The 15,872-nt window shown below is 38.6% G+C and overlaps 1 long non-coding RNA gene across 1 annotated transcript; it reads left to right on the forward strand.

The window, feature by feature from the left end:
* Window positions 1-4,802: 4,802 nt before the first annotated feature.
* On the forward strand, window positions 4,803-6,166 carry LOC124861003. Its single transcript, XR_007036540.1, has 2 exons — window positions 4,803-5,225; window positions 5,808-6,166. It is a non-coding gene; the product is annotated as an uncharacterized LOC124861003 (long non-coding RNA).
* The last annotated feature ends 9,706 nt before the right edge of the window (window positions 6,167-15,872 follow it).

Here is a 15,872-nt window from a genome sequence, read left to right on the forward strand (position 1 = left end):
GAAACATGCAGCCTGACCTACAATGGAATGATTTAGAATAAAACAAACTTTAATTTCTTAAAATTAGCCAGTCAAAGTTCAAACCTAAATTCTATTGAAAAGTTGTGGCAAGACTTGACAACTGATGTGCACAGATGTTATCTGTCCATTCTGACCAAACTTAAGCTATTTTGCAAAGAAAATGGGAAACGATTAAATATTTAGGTGAGAAAAAAGAACCTTTCTATCCAAATTAAAAACTACTTTTTCTTGTTCTACCACATAAAATCCCTACAAAATGCATTGAGGTTTGTTGTTGTAACATGACGAAATGTGAAAGTTTAAGGGGTATGAATACTTTTGCAAGGCATTTTGTACAATCAGTATTTTTTTTTTCTCCTGTTTATCATTTTTATTTCATTTGCATTTTTTAAAGGATTTTTTATTTTTATTTTTTCTTGCACTAGTGGCCATTATTGACAGCTATCCGGACAGGAAATGGGCAGAGACAGAAGGGGAGAAGACATGCAGCCAAGGTCTCTAGGTCAGGAATCAAACCCATGCAGGACGCCTGTGTCAAGGACTATAACTTATAGTATATGGGGCCCTCATTCTACCGCTACACTACGCAACACCCCAGTTGTTTTTGTCTTCGATTGATCTTTGTGGTAAAAATAAAATAATAATGATATGCAAAATTATTTCTGCACTTGCACATTAGATCTCTTTCAGCAAGCTTTACACAAGGGCAAAGGATGTTTCAACTAAATCTGTCTCATAACACTTGATAAAAGGAAGATTAGGCAAATCAGATAAAGAGGCACTGTGAAAAGCACACGCTGCCACCGCTCATTGGAGTGGACAGCAACAGCTGAAAATGACAGACTCTCAGACATGCAGATAAACTGGGTGAAACAAAGCACATTTTTATTGTTTTTCATCAGCAAACAGGAGATATGTTTCAAACTAATTATAAACTTGCAATATTATTTAATTATTTATAAAAATAAATAAACTTGAAGTGAAGCTGAAGTCCAGTGAGTAAAATTGTATGACATTAACTTTAAATCTGCCTCATACTTCACACTATCTATCAAATTAAACCTTCTCATTTGTATGTGCCATTTTTTTTGCAACATCTTTTCTCCCAAACCTGCCATGCAGCTGAAGTCCAACAATTTAGATTTTGTGAAATAAAAGCAGAAAGAGTAGATCGCACATTTTATTAGCTTTAGGGGATCTGCGAGATCTTATAGAACTAAACGGCTTTGGTGTTCCTACATCAGAAAACAGATATTCATAAATAATGCTTCAGAATATGAACAAGAACTCAGAACGTGTTGGGTTATATAATGGCTGTAATTGAAGTCAAGAAACACCAGGCTCCAGAGCAGCCCAAGGTATAAGTGGAGTTTGCAGCTGCTTATAGCAGAGAAATATCTCGTCTCATCATTTCAACTCTAATTCAAGCAAGCTAATAACTTCTGAGCCCAAGAAAGTGTTATAGAATTAAAATGACCACTTAATCAGTGCTATTTATACAATAAATTGTGTACATAAAATTTAGTCCATTGGTGAAGGTCTAGTGATTTTAGCTTTAGGTGCAGTGGTGGAAGATGGTCCCCCACCAGATTTAGTGTTTCTTACATCAAAACATATGAAAAGTTACAAAATTCAGCACTATTGTTACCCTCGACTGCACTGTCTGTACTAAGTCCTGAAGGGCTCAAAGCTACAATAATCTTTTTCACCTGTCTCTGATTGGCTTTTCTGGTTTTCATGCTTATTTTTCATCTTATTTCTGTTCACTAAATGTAATTTGACCACTTCAGTTTTCTCATAATTACATAGACAAATCCAGTGGTGGGGTATAGCATGTTGATGCTTTTCTTTAAATTTTTGTTGTTGGGCTAAATAGCAGTGTTTTATCAAATATTTGTTTGAATAATTTGTGTCTGAGTGTGTTAATTTATTCATATTAAAATAAAAGTGTTCTAATTACATTTTGAATGTACAGAAGGCTTTTATCATATAAAAAAGTGTGTGTGTGTGTGTGTGTGTGTGTGTGTGTGTGTGGCCTCTAATGCCAATGAGATTTGCAAAGCCAAGATGTCATCACTTAAAAAATAAAAAAAAGCATCAGAGAAACATTATATCCAAATGCTGCTCATTTTACTGCTGCTGTTTTCTGTCCATGTATAGGTGTGTACTCCATTAGCACAGTTATAATGGGGCCAGTAAAAGCTTTTGGTATGCCCTTTACATCACCACACCAACCCCATTCTGCCTCACCCACCCTTCAAATATCTCGTCTCATTACCTGATTGACCTGTTAGCGTTCGTTACCAAAAGCTGCAGCCGCTCCCAGCAGAGTACTTCACATGGATTTCCCATTTCAGATCAGAGGAAAGTGGAGTCGGCTTCGTTTGGAGCAGACATCAGAGGAGTTCTTCAGGGCAAATCAGCTGTGACTGGGCTGATGTGTAGCTGTCACTTTGTCGTGACATGATATAATATGAAATGATATTGAACAACGCTGGTTTGGCACTAAATTGTTAGCAGGGCTTCAGGTCTGACAGGAGCCAGTTTATGGCTTTAATCCCAAGGTCCTTTAAACCTTGTTTGACATAAATTGAGTTTGGCGTCTCCGCAGAAAAAAAGAGCAATGCGAAAACATTCCTGTTCTACTATTTTCTTTAGTTCAAATGGAAACTTTTTCCTGTTTTTGAAGTTTTTTGTTTACTCTAGAGATACAAATATTATGGGTGTCACTGTCAAAGTGCTTTGGTTACATGCTGTCATTTAATTTTAAAAGTAAACAGCCTTACTCAACTTACATGAATGTTGTACTGTGTGTAAACCTTGATTCATCACACATTTCTAGGTATTTTGTTTTTCAAAAAGGAGATTTAAAATATCTATTTGTTAAAAAACAGTTGTTTCTTAACATGGCACCACACTCATTGGTATGCCTAAATAAATTAATAAATAAATGCATAAATGCAAGTATTTCTTTCAATTCAAAATGAACTTTTTCAAGTTGATCAGTGTCTTGGAACTTTTAGCTATCAATGATTGTGTTATCAATGATTTAACTTTTCTACATGGAACATAAATTTGGTAAAATATCTTTAATTAAACTCTTTGCCACTATTTAAAATGGGAAAGACAAGAAAAGTTGGGACACTGCAAAAAAAACGTTAATCATCTGAACTTTTTAACGTCTGCAGTCAGAGCAATATCTAACAGTTTTACAACATTTGAAACAAAGCAAATGAGGACCCAAGTTGCTCTTGCCACCACGCTTAGTAAAGAATAGCAAGAAAGGTAAAAAAAAAATCTACAGAGCTCACTGTGAGAGAACTGCAGCAAAAAGTGGTGAAATCTTAGATCACCTGGGATATTTGATGTTATATTTATACAGACCAGTATATGTAGAGGCATACCAGAAAAACGCATTTTCTGTCCTACCATCACAAATGTAAATGTATGGAGTTTGATAAATGCTACTGGAACTTAAACTCACATGAGACTAAGATTAACTCTTTTGCCAACAATCACAGTTTGGAGTGAGACAAAAGATGAAAATGCAGGAGAGCACCTCAAGCCTGCTATTAAGTATGGTGGAGAATCTATGATGCTGTGGTCCTGTTTCTCTCCCAAAGGCCATTGGAACCTTGTTAATTTGCATTCCATCATGAACACTTTGAGATACCAACTGATTTTAAATAAAAACTTGGTGGCCTCCTTCACAAAACTGAATATGGGTCATTACTGAGTCTTTCAGATGTATATTATTACGAAACATAGGATAAGAATCTTCAAAATTGTTCATCAGACACAAAATCAACCTCAAAATGACCATCTCAGTAGGCAGCATTAATCCTATGCAAATACAATGAGCTGTGCAAAAGAAGAGAGAGAAAAAGAGAGGAACTTTAGATGACATGGAGAATGTACAAAGAGAAAAGAAACATTCTTGCTTTGGTCCAGCCTTATAAACTGGTATAGGAGAAAACTAAGTGCTGTCCTGTTGGCAAAATCATTATCACACACAACCACAATGTGTATTCGTGGGCAGTTTGTTGTGATTTGGGGTTGTTTGGTTTTTGCTTTCTGGGTTTTTCTTATATTTCTCTCACAGTTTTTGAATCATGCTTCTGTTTATTATTTTTCTGGTCATGTTTTATTCTTGTTCCTGTTTTGTCAAGTTTGGTTTTTGGTTCTGGTCATGCTTTAGTTTTTGTTTGTATTCAAGAGTCTCTGTTCTTGCTCCAGCCACGTTCTGTTCTGTCTGTTAATTATCTTTATCCGGTTCACCTGCTCCAAACTAATCTGTCTCCTAGCTCCACCTGGTTTACTCTCCATATATTCACTCCTGTTCAGTTGTTCATTGCAGAAACATTATTCAAATATTGCTCTTGTCCTGTAGCCACGTCATGCCTGTCTCGACCAGCCTGGCCAAGTCTGTTTTTTGCCTGTTCTGCCTGCCTGTTTGTTGTTTTGTTCCTGCCTCTTTTTAGAGTGAGTTTTTGTTTTTTATTAAATTGTTTTTTTCACTTACCATCACGCTGCCTGCTCGTCCGCATTCTGGGGTTCTATCTCGCGAACCATAACACAGTTAAGGACTAGACAAAACAAATCTGTTCCAAAATCAAAAGCAAGACTTTGAAAGACCTTTGAAAACCTAAATAACTATTGATCACGACCTTTTTTAAAAGATGACAAGTCTGGTTCTTTGGAGTTAAAGTTAAAAGGCATTGCGATGGTTTAAAATTGTTGCAGAAACCATGGAAATAGCCATATATTGTAGCAACCAGAGCCTAAATTAGAAACAGAAGCCAAACATCTTCTGACGGTCAACTTATCTCATTGTTAGGGTGTTGACATCCACCAGTGATGTGTGATAAATCTGCTATGTAAAGCTCAATGAAAAGCCTGAACACAGGTCTGAGGGACCCGTTACAATGACTAATGCCTCGACTGACAGCGAAAGATAAGACTCATCCTTCACCTCAGCTGAGCCCATTTCTCAGCAATAATGTTCATAATGGAGTGCTCCGATGTCGTTATTGTGTGAATAATTTAAACAGTGATTTAGATTATTGGGCACTGAGGTCACAGCCACATCAACTACCTATAGAAGGACATCCAGATGAGATACTGCTTTACTTTGAGCACTTTTAAGAGGCACTTTCTCTAGACTCATGCGAAAAGGCTGGAGATGACTGCGTGGTAATGATTTGGTGAGTTGCTTAATTAGATGTTCCAGTGACATCTGTTTTTTAAGGGAAAACTGCAACTCTGGCACATTAATTCACATTGTAATGAATGACTGAATGTCAGCACAGGCCATGAAATCACCAAGAGGGAAGTGTGTGAGTCTGTGTGTGTGTGTGCAACACTATGAGGCTTTTCCATCTGTTTGGCAAAAACACTCTCCAACCAACACAGGGACCATCCATGTGCAGTCACCAGAACGAGAAGGGATTCAAGATGGCCTAAAGCTGATTAGAATTCCTTTTAAATGAACAAAAAAAAAAAGAAACAAAGATGGAGTGGACATTACGCTGCTGAATCTTAGTTAAGGATGCTTCACAAGTGTCTGACAGTGTCATTAATCTTGAGAAATTACACACCGAGAAACCAATACAATAGAATCAGTGGCTGCTAATAGAGAATATGCCTCTAAAAATGTTTGAATGCACACTTAAACAATGATCTTCATGTTGTTGCTTGCATGCACACCAACAAATAGCATGTTGCAAAAAATTGCTTATGCTAAAATTCTGCTGTGTCTTAACTTGGTATCTGTTTTTATCTTCCAGATGGAGTTTAGCATGTTTTCCCTGCAGCAGGATTAAAATAAGCAAGCAGCTTTCTTTCTGTGAGTGACTGACTGCGGTCCAAGGAGACCACTTGGCACCTGGAGTGACAGGCTGCCATCAGCGTGTAAAGATGCTAATATGAATTCTGATCACTTGCTCATATAGGCAAGGGAATTACTGCCCATCACCAGCATCGACTGATTCTCCACACATGGCAAAGTCAAGGGGCACGCAGCAGAACCCAGGCAAATGTAGCTGGCACGGCAGTCGAAGCCAGCTTCGGCTCAACACCTCCTTCCTCTGTGACAGTGCTAGAAGATGTGCTCTGTAATGTAATAAAATTAGAGCTATATCCCCAACATTTAAGACTGATGAGAAATATTTATGACAGATTCATTGCTTAAAATCATCCCTGTCCTTTAACCCCAATGCCTCCGTGAGCCCAGTGGGGTCAGAGGCTAATTATCAAACAGGATAAGAGGCAGGGGACAAGAAAGACAGAATGTTCACAGTTTTCAGAGGTGTAAATTTATGCAGATTATTTCTAAGAGTGGAATTTCTGTCAGCTGTATTTTAAACTACTCACAATTAGCATCTACATTTTTAAAGCTTGTGTTTCAGTACTTGACTTTGGTTTCATGGACATCAAACTCAAAAAACTTTTACAAACATATAATAAGATTATGATAGACAAATCATTTAGAAAAAAACATTTAAAATCTGCAATAACCTGGTCACAAACATTTGTACATCCTAAAGAAATCTGAGTGTAGCACTTCTAGATTCAGTTTTAACACTTAGTCCGCTTTAGTTCACGCTTGAATCTGATTAACCTGAAAAAAGTTGAGCTTTCCTAACAACACTGGGGTAACAAAGGATTAAAGGTTGCACAAAGGTAGCAGTCGGGAGACTGAGATGGTCCAAAAGTAAAACATCTCACAGTAACATGAAGGGGTCAGCATCATGCGCTAGGGTTACTTTTCTTTTGATGGATCTTGGGTTTTAGGGGGGGTAGTTACAGAGACCAGTCACTTTTGAAACAAAACCTCCAGCAGTCACATGCTCGTTCAGGAGAATATTATGTGTCATGGTCTCCATTTTAACACTGGGGGAGGATGGGTGATTTTGTGCTGTATTTCAATACCTGGTCTATTCAAATGATGACTAAAATTAATAATAATAATATTAGTAAGTCGTAGGGTTGGGCATCTAGTCTTGAGAAGCAATTGGAACTGGGACTAGCATTTTCTCTGAAGAAGAAGCCGCTGAACACTACAAAGAAGAATCTGCAGAAAGTGTGTGCCCAACCATGAACAATGTATGGCGTCGATCGAAAGTGTGGTTTTACTTTAATAAAAGAAATGACAGTCAGCTCAGTGCAACATTTGCAACAAGATTATATCATGCAAAGGAGGGTGTGTGATCAACATGATTAAACACCTCCAGATTCATAGTGTAGACGTAACAGAGTGCCCCGTCTTTGAGGTGCTGCACCAGCCTTCCTCAACTGCCTCTTGCTAGGGCTCTGACACTCAGCGTAGCACTGCGCTCCGGTCAGAATCAAATAGGTAAAACAATAAAATAGGTCTTATACCAACATTGAAGCAGCTGACAAGTTGTACTGGACCTAAAACAGTTGGTCATCTTAAATGCAAATACCCATTTAAAGTTAGCCCATGTATTTCTTTAATAAACAAACTACCGTATTTTCCGCACTATAAGGCGCACTTAAAAACCTTTAATTTTTTCAAAAAATGACAGTGCGCCTTGTAATCCGGAGCGCCTTATATATGGATCAATTGGTTAATTGGTTGATCCATACTGGTTGTACACGGCGCTCTGTCAAAATGTTTCAGTATGACTGGTAAACTACAAAGCTGCACCGCTTGCAGCATTACGGCTACCGTAGTCAGGGGTGTCGCCGAAGTAATAGCGGTAAACACCTGTACTGTGCTTACTCCTAGTCCAACACCACTTGTGTGTGTATAACGTTTGAATGTACTGTTGCAGGAATTGCCTGAACTATATGTGATTAGAAGCTCGGTGTGTGGGGTGTATGTTTCGTGTGTGTGTATGGAAGATGTTGACATTACTCCTCCGGACAGAGGTGGCGCTGTGTGCTGCCGTAGCTGAGAATCAAGAGTGAAGGAGTGACGTCGGTATTATTGTGTGTGTGGGATGGGTAGAGACCGGAGCAGCGGTGTATGAGTCTGTAAGCCCTGTGTTTTTACGTGCTGCAAAGTCATTAAAAAGAACCCCGAATCTTGTCAACAACTCAGTGTTTTGATGCTGTTTCTTCATGCTCAACTCAGCAACGTATGAGTGAGGGAGTTAACCCCGAGGAAACTAGTAACTTCAGCCCTGGAGAAAGCGTCTCCCCTGTGTCATCAGACTACGGTCAGGGGACAGAAACAGGAAAGGTTAACAGTACTAACGTTTGATTTAGTGCATCAAACTGTTTCTTTTACGTGTTTACTGAATCAGGGAAAAGTTCCCTTTCACGTTTTAACTAACGTTTGATTTCAACTTCAACTTCATAGACTCCAATGCATTCCTAACGTGCGGTTGGCTCTATTCAATAGAATTCTATGTAGAGGAGACCTTACCATGAGAGTGAATGGAGTTATCAGAACGCTGGTTTGTAGTGTATTAATAAAGTTTGACTGACTGACTTATCTGACTGTTATGTTGACATTCTCTTTAGCACAGCTCCATCTAGTGGATGCATAACGCAACCCCAGTCAAACGTTTGACTGCAGTAGCTTCTATTCTATGCGCCTTATAATCCGGTGCGCCCTATATATGAAAAAAGTTCTAAAATAGGCCATTCATTGAAGGTGCGCCTTATAATCCGGTGCGCCTTATAGTGCGGAAAATACGGTACCTGAAATTGTTTTGAGAAATTCATATTAAAGTTCATAAAAAGTCAAAAGTTCATAGAATTAAAAATTTATAGGGAGGTTCAGACTATTTTATCCACAAAATAACTGATTTGATTAGCTAGCTCATTTAAACCATTTAAACCTTTTTGACCCTGCCACTTAAAAGGATCAGAATCAAAACTCAAAACCTGAACTGGAACCAGAATCATTAAAATGCAAACAATGCCAGCTCTATTAAGGCAACAGCTTTCTGTAAAATGTCCATATTTACCATATTTACTGTTTAACAATTTAATCTCTGTACATTAATATGAACTGGAATCAGATGTTTGTAATTGTTTTCTATAACTTGTAATTTGGTATTTATTGATTGGTTGACTGATTGATTGATTTATATACATATCTTTTCAATCAATCCACTGTTGTTGGATCTAAGGGATGTAGAATATCAACTGCTCAACAGCTAAAGCCCTTTTAATATTACAATTATAATTAGTGGTAGTAGTGGTAGTGGTAGTAGTAATAGTATATGTTTTATTATTATGTATTTTTATAAGGCTTTATAATATAACAATTTTTCCATGGCCAACAGATCAAAACAAATAACTTTGTTTACTGTTAAACAGAAAAAGATGCAATCTTAAGAAAAACTGTATAGTATGAATATTCATATTACAAAACATTAAAAAAGGAAAAGGAAAACAAAAGAGGAAGCTTGGTTTAAGAAAAGTCCAACCTAAGAAAAAAGTCAGTCACCTGTTCTCCATCACTGTCCCTCCACCTTCTCTCCAGAAAGCGATGATACTGTCTGCTTTGCTAAGACTCTCCCTGCCTGACATCTCGACACAGGGAGAAGGATGTTCCTGTCTGTCTTGTCACATCACAGACGTCCTGATTCGGATCCCTCCCATCCAACACCCTGTGATGCTTCACTTTAAAAAGCTGCCCGTCTATCATAAATATATCCTCCCTTTTATGTTCCCCGCCTGAGAACAGAAAAGGGAAACGGAGAAGACAGGCCTCTCTCAAACACAAACTGAAAGCTCTGAGCAGATTGACATTACATCAGAAGAAAGATGTGCCAGATATTCATTTGAATTTCCATGACAAGGTAACACCACAATTATGAGTCACTCTGCGAGATCAGAAAATTATTGCAAATTTACAGAATTTGTGAATACTAAAAAAAAGCAAAAATTTATAACAGAAAGTAAGAGTTGTTAATCATATTCATCACAGCTCCTTAATCAGTCCTTTTCTAAATATTCCCTGCTGTTCTGGAAGAGTCTTAAATTAAATCCCTCACCTTGACTTCATATAAATGTAATACTGTCAATAAAGGAGATATAAATAGATAAGCTCGTAACCATTCATAATCTACCTGAATATTTAAAAAGGGTCTTTTGGGCAGTGAGGCAGAGAAAGAGAGGACGACACAGAGACTTGATCAATTGCCTGAGTTCAGCCTCTACAATCAGAAGTGTGCTAATTGAAATGGTGCAGAGACTCATCTAGCACTCCTAAAAGATGAAACATATCAAATTAGTAATTTTTCCCGATAATTCACGGCAACATTATTAAATCTGCCTGCATCTCATACTTTCCTCTCCTTTCCCGTCTGGACAATGATTGAGGAAGGATTGCTTGCTGGCTGTCTGGGGAGGAGCATGGAGAAATGTTAAGCAGACCTTTTCAGTGTCTGACCATTTCAGTCTGTGAATGTTAATGGTCTTTAATGAAGACATGAACTGAAAACTGAACTATATGGGTTAATAACAGGGGGAAAGAGAGAGTATGAGAGAAAACATTCAAGCTGGGGAGAAATTCTTCAAGGAACCGAGGAGTCAAAGCTGTGGGGCACAAAAGGAATTTGTTGCATGTCAAAAACCTATAAAGAGAGATCATAAGTGTTATAGGTGAATCGCTGGACATGTTATTAAGGTGCTTGCTCTGAGCTATCATCACACGTCCACCTTTGCCTGAACTTTTCTATTTTCAGAGTGAAGCTAATGAATTGGGAGCTAGAGAAGGTTTTTCTGCAGGCTCACAATGAGGGATGATAAGAGATTATTTTAGAAATAAAGATCAATGACAAGGTCCAAACGGTGCGAGGAGGAGGAGCAGCGGCAGGAGAAGGAGTTGAAGAAGGTTTTGGCACTAATGTAAGATGAGTTGAACATGCAACTCAAGGCCAAAGGCAAGAGCTTCATCTCACCAATTCCCTTTACAGGGTGGAAATTACTTGGTGCCATACATAGCTGATTTATACAAATTAATGGACCTGGTTATTAATAGGCAGAGGTCCATATATTAAACAGCATGAGAAAAGGTAGCTTTAATTATGCATTCTTTATAAAACCTGTTTGACTTCAGCTCCTGCTGCGAAGGTGCATTATCAAACTTAATCAGTTCCCTGACAAATTAGTTAATGGAGCAGTTGAGCCTCATTTTACTTTCAAGCATCAGCTCCTTTAAATAAATGTCTTCCCTACACATTAGTTATAGTAACACTGGAGTAAGGATAATGGGCATTTAGTCACAGTGCTTTGCTAAAGTATTCATACAGCTGAGACCTATTCACATTTCCTATTTTACAAATACAAATCCTAAAAGGAAGGTGTGCATTTGTATTTAGTCCCTTTCACTCAGATACCCCTAAATAAAATCCAGTGCAACCAATTGCCTTCAGAGGTCACCTGCTTAGTAAATGGAGTCAACTTATAAGTAATTTAATCTCAGTTTAATCTTGCCCTGTGTAGTCATATAAAAATATAGTATGGTACAACTGCAAATCTAACAAAACATGGCTGTCCACCTAAATTGCCAAGTTAAGGGAAGAGAAACAGCCAAGAGCCCCATGGTAAATGTGGAGGAGCTTCAGAAATCCACAGCTCAGCGGCTCAGGTGGGATAATCAGTTGATGGGACAGCCATTAATAGTACACTCCACAAATCTGGCAGTAATTGAATAGTGAAAGAAAGAAAGAAAGAAAGAAAGAAAGAAAGAAAGAGCCACACAAATACCCATTTAATGTCTCTATCTGGCAAATATGTGGAAGAAGGTGCTCTGGTGAAATCAAAACAAAATATAACTTTTAGGTCTATATGCAAAATGAAATGCAAAACATCAGCCTCACTTTAAAATGTGGACGCAGAAGCATCACACTGTGGGGATGCTTTTCTTCAGTAGTGACAAGGATGGAGATAAATGCTGGGCAAAATATAGAGAAAAACCTGCTGAAGGCCACAATAGGCTAGTACTGGGAAGAGGTTCTCCTTCCAGGAGGACAACTATTCTGAAACTACAGGCAGAGTCAGAATGGCATAGTCAAAGTCCAGACCTATGGTACATCCAATTAATATCAAGTCTAACTGAGATATTTTACAAAAGGACTGGGTAAGAAAAAATTATTTGTAAAGCTGGTAGAGACACACCTCAAAAACCTGCAGCTGTAACTGCAGAAAAAAGTGGTTCAACAGAGACTGAATACAAATGTACACACGACACTTGTCAGATTTCTTATAAGTAACATTTTTTTAAACTATTTATTATTTTACTTCCAATTCAGAATTATGCTGTACATTTTGTTAGTCAAACTCCTAAAATCACAATGAAATGCATTGACGTTTATTGTTGTAAAAAACTCAAATGTAGAAGCGGTGTATGAATAGTTTTCTAATAAATATTGTATTTATAATTGTTCGTAAATACTCTCGTTGCTCACTACTTATTTCAGGTTCCCTCTGCTGTGCATTTACACAAATGTTCTCCATGTTTCTTCACATACTTTGAGGCCACCATGTGAGCAAGAGTTTCTGGGACCTCTCTACAGACAATGGTCTCACATCTTTGCCCCGTGGGGGTACACCTCAGAGTGATTTGTGGTTAGGGAAGACTGATGAACTACTATTGCCACCCTGTGTCTTTGCAAGATCAATTCTATATGTAGGAGTGTGCTTTATGAATGATGGAGACCTCCTCAAGCCATCCATACAGCTGCCCAAAGACACGTCCCTGGCCCCCATAGCACCTACAAGGCAGGAATAAAGCAATCAGTCTTCTCAACAGGGCCATGCATTATGCACCCACAGTCGCACGTGAACGCAGTAACATGAATACACAGATAAGCCAATGATGCACTCACACATGGTATCTGTTTGGAAACAAATTGAAACTTGGTAGAGTCTCTTTTTTTGGCCTTTTAAATTTCGTTTAGAAAAGCAGGCAGGCTTTGCCTCGTTACAGAAGGTCCATACAGTTAGGATAAAATGATGCTGAATGGCTCTTCTTATGGGGCCTGAACTGTCAGTTTACAATTTTGACTTTGCAATTCTATGCTTCTCTGGACAGGCTCCATATAACTGAGCAGAGTCCAATAAGAGCAATTTGATGGTATTGAGGGATCACTTGAAGCACAAATCTGAAGGCTGCATAGCATTGTGAATAGGAGCGGCATACATAGATGTCATGAGTCCTGCCTCCCGCAGAGAGGTTGAAAGCAAAAAGTGGAGCGCAATGAATACTTGAGTGTTCTGGAGGCTATGAAATTGAAAGGCCTCTCTCTGTTTTTGCCAAAAAATATTTCTATGGAAAATAGAAGCAGCTCACCCTTTTTAATCGCAACTTTAAGATTGATTGGACGAACTTGTGTGCAAATCAATGCAGGCTTGACAGATGATCCTCTTTAATGATAATCCTGGTGCCGAGAGCAGCAAAGAGAAGAAATAATGCAGCAGGTCTCCCTGACATTAGACAGAATCACATATGGTACTTGATAGAAAATTTTAATCCCTTCATTAAATATGCAAAATACCTGTGAAAATGTATTTCCTAAAATAATGGTATCCTCCAATCTATAAGAAATGTGTTGTATGTTCTTAAACAAAGTACCTAATTTTCTGTTTATCACACCCAATAAAGCTCTGGACAACCTTTGCATTACACTAATAAGATGCATAATGTTCTCTTTTTTTACAATGTACAAAGCACCAGCCAGGTTGCAATCTTTAGGAGTCAGGTTTTTAATGCATAGAGCAAAGCAAGACAGACGCACAGCTGAGACAACTTCCATTTACAGTGTAAGCCTGGGAGAGCCACAGTGTAAGAGGCCAAATACTATTTATGGGATAATCGATACAGTGGCTGGATGACACCATGTCCCCACTACTTTCTGTCACGATGATGGCTCACTAATTTTGGAAAGGCTGCTTTCTCCCGCTGCCTTCAGCAGGCTGCAGGACGCTTTAATTTGGCTGTAAAAACGCCAATCACTGTGTTACTTCTTGTTCCTGGGGGAGGTCAGAGTGGGGGCAAGTCCATAGGAGGAAATATATTCGCATAGTTCTGTTAGAGACACTGCTAACCCCTGACATCCCATTTGGGTTGTAATTTCATGTTGTTAAAGTGACAGGGACCAAGACACTGTACTCTTACAGAGACGAGAAGAGAAAGGAGCAAATCCTGTTCAGAGAAAGGATTTTAATTCTTGTTCACTGCTTTAAGATGCACATGTATAGAGACAGAATGAGAAAGAAGAGCATGCAGACTCTGATATACTCCACTGCAAATACTTTATATACTGGGGATTTACATGAAACATGTTTGGGGTTTGAAAAATAAAGGCAGAGGTAATGCACATCAGAAGGACATGAGGTCATTCAGGCTGCAGAAATGAGAGGAAAAACAGACAAGTGGTGAAAACTCTTTAACATGGTCATTGCCAAGACTTAACATAACTTCCTTGAACTGCTATGATGTATAATGTGCACATAAGAGAAAACTGGTTTAGTGTAAAGAAATCTAACATTTAGCTGCTTACTTTAAAGGCTGTGTTTTGGACCATATTACAATTTTGATACCATAATACTAACATTGGGACCACTTACCTGCCCTCTGGCTGCTTTTTTTTTTGTGCTTACGTTTTACTTTTTGCTCCTACTATAGTCATTCAAAAGATTTAGCATCAATGACTTTTCAACTGGAATTCCCTAACAATGTTCAGAAATTTATTTTTCTCACAGTTTCTGCCAATACTTAGCCTTAATTATTATTTTATTAAGTCATAGTTTGTATAACCTTTGTTTTATTATACAGGTCCTTCTCAAAATATTAGCATATTGTGATAAAGTTCATTATTTTCCATAATGTTATGATGAAAATTTAACATTCATATATTTTAGATTTATTGCACACTAACTGAAATATTTCAGGTCTTTTATTATCTTAATACGGATAATTTTGGCATACAGCTCATGAAAACCCAAAATTCCTATCTCACAAAATTAGCATATCATTAAAAGGGTCTCTAAACGAGCTATGAACCTAATCATCTGAATCAACGAGTTAACTCTAAACACCTGCAAAAGATTCCTGAGACCTTTAAAACTCCCAGCCTGGTTCATCACTCAAAACCCCAATCATGGGTAAGACTGCCGACCTGACTGCTGTCCAGAAGGCCACTATTGACACCCTCAAGCAAGAGGGTAAGACACAGAAAGAAATTTCTGAACGAATAGGCTGTTCCCAGAGTGCTGTATCAAGGCACCTCAGTGGGAAGTCTGTGGGAAGGAAAAAGTGTGGCAGAAAACGCTGCACAACGAGAAGAGGGGACCGGACCCTGAGGAAGATTGTGGAGAAGGGCCGATTCCAGACCTTGGGGGACCTGCAGAAGCAGTGGACTGAGTCTGGAGTAGAAACATCCAGAGCCTCCGTGCACAGGCGTGTGCAGGAAATGGGCTAGAGGTGCCGCATTCCCCAGGTCAAGCCACTTTTGAACCGGAAACAGCGGCAGAAGCGCCTGACCTGGGCTACAGAGAAGCAGCACTGGACTGTTGCTCAGTGGTCCAAAGTACTTTTTTCAGATGAAAGCACATTTTGCATGTCATTCGGAAATCAAGGTGCCAGAATCTGGAGGAAGACTGGGGAGAAGGAAATGCCAAAATGCCAGAAGTCCAGTGTCAAGTACCCACAGTCAGTGATGGTCTGGGGTGCCGTGTCAGCTGCTGGTGTTGGTCCACTGTGTTTTATCAAGGGCAGGGTCAATGCAGCTAGCTATCTGGAAATTTTGGAGCACTTCATGCTTCCATCTGCTGAAAAGCTTTATTGAGATGAAGATTTCATTTTTCAGCACGACCTGGCACCTGCTCACAGTGTCAAAACCACTGGTAAATGGTTTACTGACCAT

Source organism: Girardinichthys multiradiatus, chromosome 2 (genome assembly GCF_021462225.1).
Source record: "Girardinichthys multiradiatus isolate DD_20200921_A chromosome 2, DD_fGirMul_XY1, whole genome shotgun sequence".
NCBI classification, from domain to species: domain Eukaryota; kingdom Metazoa; phylum Chordata; class Actinopteri; order Cyprinodontiformes; family Goodeidae; genus Girardinichthys; species Girardinichthys multiradiatus.